Source organism: Notamacropus eugenii, chromosome 5 (genome assembly GCF_028372415.1).
Source record: "Notamacropus eugenii isolate mMacEug1 chromosome 5, mMacEug1.pri_v2, whole genome shotgun sequence".
Taxonomy (NCBI): Eukaryota; Metazoa; Chordata; class Mammalia; order Diprotodontia; family Macropodidae; genus Notamacropus; species Notamacropus eugenii.
In genome coordinates, this window is record NC_092876.1 from 107,631,835 (window position 1) to 107,640,825 (window position 8,991).

Genomic DNA, 8,991 nt, shown 5'->3' on the forward strand with positions numbered 1-8,991 from the left:
TGTAAGGTTTATTATATACACCAATAAACTTCATTATTTTATTTTGTCCTAGTTAATTTACAAACACATATGAAATTTCTATGCAATACTCAGAAAAAGACAACTCTATGTTAATCATTCAGCATAAAAATTAAGCTCATCCACAGCCTTCAGTCCTGCTGAGTGGGACCCTCTATGGTCTAGGTGCTTAGCCAATTTAAGACTGCATTAGAAAGTCGAAGATTTTATGTTGTCAGGTGCCAAGGTTACTTCAGGATATAATCCTAGGCTCAAGCCTCCCAGGACAATTCCAATTTGGTTACAGTTGACGTAGTTTGACACAGTCAAAGGAGTGAATAACCAATCAAGAGAATGTTCTATTACCACTCCTGATTCTTTTTAAAAATTTTTTTTTACCATTATTCTACTTTCATGAAACAGGTGCTTCCTAGATAAAGAAAAATTCGCATCTCAAAATCTGTGATTCCTTGTGTTGTTCAGAGAAGGTGCTATTTTAATGCTAGATGCTTTGCTTGCGGAACCCCAACAAAAAATTGAAGCTGCAATTTCAGATTTAAGAAGTCATTAAATGGACAAAACTATTCTTGGACTCTAATCAGCCTGTTTTAATATTTGTTACAGAAAAGCATGGAAATTACTTTGTGTATCTGCAAATATTAAACCCACATAGTTCATGCAAATATACCCTTTTACATGGAGAAGAAGAACCAGTTTCACTGAGTTTTGCTGCATCTGTGAAAGAAAGATTAGTCACTTTGCTATGTTTGAGCTGTAATGGATGTATATGTGAAACCTTGACACCATTAAATCAGGGTAAACTTGAGGAGAAGGAAGTATTGGTCATATTCCTTGTACTAAAGACTTCCATATCTGGCAATATTCTAAAGGGTACTTCTTTTGCATCCTTAATAAGGATCACGTAGCAGTCATGGGGACATCACTCAAGGTTCCTAAAGAAAGCATCTCTATTTGGAACATCAAGTTCCAAACATTACAAACTTCAAAGGAATTATTGCAGTGGACCAGTGGTCACCTCTGGTGTTGTGGAGGGAAACTGTTTATGCTACATGGAAAGTTTTTGACTCTGATTCCATTTTAAATGTGAAATATCATCATTATTAGCTGCTCTGCGAAAACTCAAGCATATTCAAGCTCCAGGTACCCAAACTATGTCCCACTTTGTAAAGTGGGGAACATTTCAAGGAGATGGACTTCAATCACAAGATTCAAATGATTTAGCACCCAAAGAAAAGTTTAAAGACAAGAAGATATGAGACTAGGTCTCAGCTGGAGGATTCAACTAACAAAGAGTTTTTTATCAGGTATAAAGGATGCTTCTGAAAAACACCTTGAACAACAGCTGATTGTTTTTGGCTGATAACTGGACACCTGAATTTCAAATTACTGTTGAGCACATGGTAACAGAACTGGTGGAAAGGTATAAAGCAGAACCAGCATTTTATCCTCAGAGTAATCTGGTACAACTCATCCAAACTCAAGTACTTTCTTAGTTTGTGCCCTGACTTGATGGCAGTTGCCTTGGAAAAGAGAGATATACATTTATCATAGCTCTGTTTACAGTAGTTCCCTGACATTCCTGAATCAATTACCTGTACTTGCTTAAAGGTTTTTCTAAGCATTGGCGATGACAGCCTTGACAGAACAAATATGAATATGGAGTCAGTTATCTCAAGATGAGAAAATGGGAAAAGCAGAAATTATTCAAGATGGTTTTAGTCCAGTACTTTTAGAAGAGAATAACTTTGATGACAAGTTAAATAAACTGGAAGACATAATGAATGCTACTCTAACATGTCCTGCAACTCCCCCCAAAGCCGCTTTACTAAATGCACTTCTCCAGTCAGCATGTAGTGAAATATTTCTTTTGCTGAATTTGAAAGACCTTACTGGGCAACACATCATTCTTTTTCTCTAGTATTTGCATTTCCTTTATGAGAACTGTAGTGAAAATGCTAGTATGATTCTTCCTGGACCGTCTTCCAACCCTGAACCAGATTGTGGATTGAATCTGTCTACTGCTAGATGCTCATTTTACAGTTGTTGTGATGATTCCAGAAGCTAAAGGAATGTCAGCAAGTTTTTATAAGTTTGTGAAAGTCCAGGTATGGGTTTATTCAGAACTCAATAAAATTGAAGGAACTTTGCAGCATCTACAAAAAATGCACCAGCAAAGAAATATCAGATTGTATTCCATTGAAGTGCTTGCACTCATCTGAGATAGTATACATTTATGCAGAAACTTTTTATGAAGACTTTCTGAAGTGGACACTGTTTTCTACCTCATCCAGCGAAGCAGAAGAATTTGGTTTGTGACTTTGTTTTGATATAAAGATAAGTTTCAAAGACCAAAGGGATCAGAACTTGCTTCTCACTCGAGAAATCTGACTTTCATACTGACCTATCTTAATTTTATAGATGGTTGTTGTAGAATGGAGAGTTATGTTCTGGAACTAACTTACAAGTAAAACTGGCTTGATTTTAGGTTAAAAAAATCTGTAATTCCTTTCTGCATTCCTCCATTATTACTAAAAATGAATGTATTTTTACCTCCTCTCCTTCATCACCTTTCCAAGGTGGATGGAAAGTTGATGGTGGGAGGGAATGAAATCTTTACAGAGGTGATGACAATCCACCCTGAATTTCTTTATCTGGCCCCAAATTTCAACTAAAGGATCAGAAGGTAAGCTTCAAGGGAAAGAAGAAACCAGGCATGTTTGTTTTAGGCACTTAATAGTTCTTCGTTGGTATGCAAAAGGATAGCTATCCACTCTCTATTATAAAGGAAAGCTCAACAGATTTAGAAAAGGATTAGACAGCCAAAAGAAGAAAAAAATCCAACAAAGCCCACTCTGCTAGATGCCTACAGTAGAACTTCAGTGGGAGTATGTATTTTAGGCCTATATACACAACCCTATGCCTGTGATTTAAGAGTATCAAATGACAGTGAAAGAAAAAAAACTTTCATGCTTTCCTATCAGATATTCTTAGAAATGTCAACTCGTTTTACAGCATTATATATAGCAGAAGTTAACAAGAAAATGAATCAGTATCAGGAATGAGTGGAAATTGTGACACTGGTAGAGTGGGATAGATTATTCTATCTTGAAAGCAATGTTCTCTCTAGTTTTTTTTTCAAAGTTGTGAGTGGATGGCCATGCCGCATGAGCTACACATTATGAAGACTGAACTATTATAGTTCTGGTTTTTATGACAGTTCTCTCTCCTGATTCTCCTTCTACTTCTTTGACTTCTCAGATTCCTTTGGTGGATTACCAAGCATCTTAAAGTCCCTCACCATAGGTGTATCTGAGACTCCATTCTGGACCCTCTTCTCTTTTCTATATTCTCAGTGACTGCATTAAGTTCCATGGGTTTAATTATCATCTACCTGCAGATAACTCACGAGAAGATAAAAACACATTTATGAAACACTTGCTATGTGCCAGGCCCTGTATTAAATACAAGACCATCCCCATCCTTCAAGGAGCTTTCCTTCTAATGAGAAAGACAACACATAAATGGGAGATAGAAAGTAACCCAAGTCATCCTTACTTTAAGTATTACACTGGCTGCAAGTGTCAAGGTATCTGGTCTGGGGAGAAACTTCACCTCTAGCCATTGGGTCTGAACCTCCTTGAGTTGAAAGATAGGACACTTTAGTATATCATGGATGCTGGAGTATATTTAATCGGCAATTAGGTGGTGTAGTAGATAGATTGCTAGATCTAGAGTCAGGAAGATCTGTTTTCAAATCCAGTCTCAAACACTTACTAGCTATGTGACTTGGGGCAATTCACCTAACCTCTGTCTGTACCAGTTTCCTCATCCATAAAATGGGGAAATAATAACACCTAACTCCAAGGGTTGTTGTGAGAATTGAGATAATGTTGTAAAAGTATTTTGTAAATTTTAAAGTGGTATATAAAAACTGGTTGATGATAATAATGATAATGACATATAAAGTAGTGATCATATTACTATTAATAACGACAATATGTAAAAGTTGGTCTTCATTGTTCCCAGTTGTCTTGCACCCATCCCAAATAGCTACCACCTTCAGTGGAGTTAGCAAAGAAATTAAGTTATGGAATTTTAGTAATCTACTAATAGTGGGAGGAGGTATTTATAAGGACCAGAAGTCTTTTCTTGCCTTCCAAAGTCAACCATGTCAAATCATGAAGCAACATCGCCACCCCCAAAGTCTACATTATGTCCCTGGACTTATTATGCAACTTGCCAGGTAGGTTTCTAAGAGTAAAATTTCTCTGGATCATCCAGGTAGCAATAAAGCCAGGCTGCTGGCAAGTGCTCAGTACAGAGGTCTGGGACTTCTCATACCAGCATCCAAACCAGAGCTTTGCACATAGTAAATGTTCAACTGTTGCTTGTAGCTGATGCTGCTACCCTTCAATGTTCTTTGGGGAGACAGTGGGCTTTGACTTCTTTTATTTTCCTAGCCTACATTTGGCAGAGGTCCTAAGGAGAAGCGAAATGATCAAATGGTGAATGGTTTCACAGGGAAGGAAAAGAAGGAAGAACAAGATACAGATAGACAGACAGATAGATGATAGATAGATAGATAGATAGATAGATAGATAGATAGATAGATAGATAGATATAGATACACACACACACACACACACACACACACACCCCTCCCAAATGGTATAATTGGTACCTCAGCCACAGAACTACTGATAGATTTGCCCATAACTCCCCAAAGAATTATGTTTTGCCTAATGATTTTCATCCTCGTTATCATACACTTAAATAACAAGGCACTTTTAGAAAACAACACAGGATTCAAGAATCTCAGGGACTGATTTTTCAGCTAGCGTTAAGCAATTACCCTTTCTCCTTTGAAAAACAAAACAAAGCGAAAACAAAGATCAGATTCCCCTGTTAAAAGAGCTATCTTTCCCTTATGCCGTTGTAGACTTTATACTTGGCAATACTAAATTCTCCCAGGATTCTCTGAAGTCTTTTAACACCCACTTGCTTAAAACTCTTGCAAACACGGCTCTGATTTCCAACTGTTTTCTTTTGCTTGCTTTTTTGGTTCAAGTCCATTCTAGTCAGGGTGATAATTTTGCTAAAATGGCCTTAAACATCATAAAACTAAACAAGAACATGTTTAGTTTAGAAGAAACCAAATATTTCCTCTCAGCAATCAGCATCGAGACCAATGTAATATTCAGATGGGAGCATTAAAATGCATATATGAAAACAAGCAAACATAATGTTTGGAGTCAGTGAAACTGCAATGCCTTTATATGACAGGGAGGCATTAGAAAGCATACTAACTCCACGGACTTCAATACTTCCAGAGAAATAGGTGATTTTATCCATATGGGCACTCCCAGACCAGAATACAACCCTTTCCTGCCTTAGTGGATGCTATCATGAGTGATGATAGTTAGAAAATAAATACTAACCTTGTGGCCAAATGTCTGGTGATGTGTTTTCCTGAATTTGCTAGACTGGTCCTTGAAAGATGGACACAAAATTGATCATCAAGCCTTTCTTACTTGAAAGCACATACCAAGTTCATCAAGAGTTCAGAGTCATTCCACAGCACAAGAAGGCATTGGAGGCAGAACTTTGGTGTCATAGCTGGATAGGCCCTTACAGGTCATCTAGCTTAATTAAAAATGAGAAGTCATCTCAAGTCATGTTGTTGTTCAGTCTTCTCTGACTATTTGTGACCCCATTGGGGGTCTTCTTGACAGAGATCCTGGAGTGGCTTGCCATTTCCTTCTCCAGCTCATTTTATGGATGAGGAAACTGAGGCCAACAGGGTTAAGTGACTTGCCCAGGGTCACACAGCTAGGAAGTATCTGAGGCCGGATTTGAACTAAGGAAGATGAGTCTTCCTGACCCTAAACTTGGCCCTCTACCCATTGTATCACCTAGCTGCCCATCTAAAGCCTATAGAAGCTAAATGATATGTCTAAGGTCACAAAGGTAGTCAGTAGAAGAACTGGGATTCCAACATAGGTTCTTTGACTCCATATTGAGTACACTTTATACTGTGCCATGCTGCCTCCAATGACATTTAAAAAGAAAAAATACAATTTTTAGTTATCAGGGTTCAATTTTCTCAGGGAGTGTCTTGGTCTTCTTCAGATATATATACACATACACACACATCTGTATATATGTATACATGTATATATATACACACAGATTTTTATATATAATTTATCTATATATAATATGTGTATATAATAAATAAATAATATAATATGTATAATATGATATATTTATATATATATCCTCCTGATTTCCTACTTTCTTGCATTCTTCTTCTTATACATATTACCACACTTATCTCTTCAAAATATCCTCTTACTAGGGGCATGATGTTCCAGGAAGAAAGCATAGAGTGGGGCCTCTTGCCCAGTTCAGTGTCCATGGAGGGGAACTTATATGTAGAGCATTTACTGATTTCAGAAGAAGATGAAACTGCTATTTTTGTTAAATCTAAAGAACTAAGAGGAGAAAAGAGGTTAGTGAGGTATAAGAAGCTGGTTGTCCTCATGGGAGAAAGGAAGGGACTGGCAGGCTGTCTTATTTTTTGTTGCCTTAGCTATTCCACAGGAGAACACATCTTTACAACCACATGAATGCCTGACAGACATAAGATCCCACTGAGCTTATTGTCTGTGGATTATTACAAAAAAGTATTTGATTTGGTAGAGCTATGTTCAAGGTTCTTGTTCAACAAGGGATTTCTCTTGCATGTGTAAAAATTACACATGATCATTTGCAAGATGAAACTTTGTTTAAAGAACCTCTTATTATCAATATCAAGTAAGGTATAAAACAGAGAGACATATGCTCATTAATGGTGTTTGTGAGTGTTATTAAGAGTTCAAGATAGAGATGATGTCCCTGAGTATGGAAAGGCTATCCAGGTGCTCCTGTTTTTAGATAACATGATATTGGTGGTAAATCAAGTCTCAGAACATGGCAGAGACTCTTACATGAAATCTGTAATCATTCTGAAGAGTTTGACCTGATTATCCACATAAGGTAAACCAAGTGGAGAAAGACTGCTATTGGACAGACCATGATACACAGCTGGATGGACAGAGAAGGGAACTCAAGCTTCTCTCTGAAACAAAGATCCAACTATTCAATAACAGTATTCTTTCAATAATGTAGTATGACTGTGAGTTACAGAATCCTACAATTTCTGAAGAATTGAAATTGAGCATCACCCATAGTATAATGGAAATGTATATGACGAGTTTGAGAGGATCACAATATAAAATGAAGTATCTGTCACTCAAGACAAGTGGTATGAAGGATCTCATCAAAGGATTGTCTGAGAAAAAAAGGTGGGCCAATCATTATAGTGAGAGAAAGGAACAAATGACGTAGAGCTTGCTCCATGGATATCCATGCAATTTGAAAAGAGCATGAGGAAGATCCCCAGTATGAGTGCCTTTGGAAGTGTTCTACTTCCATGATTGAAAACCACAGAGTTGGTAGGTATATGATCTGCATCCCTTGAGAAAATACCCACATTAATTAAATCATAGGTTCATTGGTACATTGGAGTATCCCTACGTCATCTATATTTTTAATTTCTTTTGCGTTATTGCTATAGCTGGCACCTCTAGTATTATGTCAAATAACAATGGAGAAAGAGAGGCATTCTTTCTTTACCCTTGGTAAATTGTAAAAGTTTTTAGCATTGTCTGAGGCTACATTTGAACTCAGGTCTTCCTGACTCCAGGTTCACTGTTCCACCTCGTGGTCCACTTGCAATACATCCTCTTAACTCCTTTCCTGCAAAGCAATTCATTTCCTACTTTATGGAGAATAGAGATGTCCATTGTTAAATTCCATCTTCTTTGATGTTATCAACCACTCTCCTCCTTTGTTCCCACCTCTGTTAAAGAGGTTGTTCCTCTCCTTGCCAAGGCTATATTTGTGTTTTTTTAAAATTCTGTCTCTTGCTGTCTCCTGTGCCCCATCTGCCATCTCCCCTGTCTAATCTTAATTTTTTCTCTAACCCAATGATCACTTTCCTGCTGATTACATACATGTCTAATTAAAAAATAAAAACTCCAAAATTTTGCTTCCATAAGCTATTGTCTTATATTTCTCCACTCTTCTCTTCATCATACTAGAAGAAATCCATCTATGTTCATCACCTCTACTTCCACCCTTTTTTATTAATTTGTTTTAAACTTGAGTATGAAAACTGAAATACACAATAAGAAAAGAAAAAGAAACATAAACTTAAATACTAAAACCTAAATAGAAAATAAGAAAAAAAGCGTTGCCACGTGCATGGCAGAATGAAAGGGATTTAAAATATATAGCAATAAATTTCCATTTCAAGAAAGTCTACATAATAAATACTATATATTGTATTCTGAGATGTCCATCTTTTCTTTACTTCCTTGTTAATTTTGTTTTCTGTTGTGCACCTTTTACTTTGTTATTTTGTCCACCTTCTCCCCACCCAAGAAAGTTACAAGTAAACATGGATATATTTATACACGCAGACACACATATCCACACAAATATATATGTACATACATTTACGTATACTTAGATATCTATAATCATACTCATATGTAGACTTATACTTTCATATGCATCTATGTAAGACTGCACATTACTTGTTTGTCCATTGTATCTCTGAGGGTGGATAATGTCTTCTTCACAGGTCCAAGTTTTCTTATGTTTTTCTAAGTTCACCAACTCATTGTTTCCTATACCACAGCTATATTCCAACCTTATACTGTCTAGTTATTTTAAATAGTCTAAAACAATATTAATATGACTGACATATAGTGTAGGTTCCCTATTTTTCTATTTTGATTAAATCTATTTTAGCTTTAATTTTGTCTGAGATCATGATTACTACCCCTGCTTTATTTCCCCTAATAAATTCTATTCCTGATCTTTATTTTATGTTTACGTATATCTCTTATTTTCTATCCCTCCTGA

The 8,991-nt window shown here is 36.5% G+C and overlaps 1 pseudogene; it reads left to right on the forward strand.

The window, feature by feature from the left end:
• Positions 1-466: 466 nt before the first annotated feature.
• Positions 467-2,446, forward strand: LOC140507656 (nucleolar protein 11 pseudogene; annotated as a pseudogene).
• Positions 2,447-8,991: the final 6,545 nt, after the last annotated feature.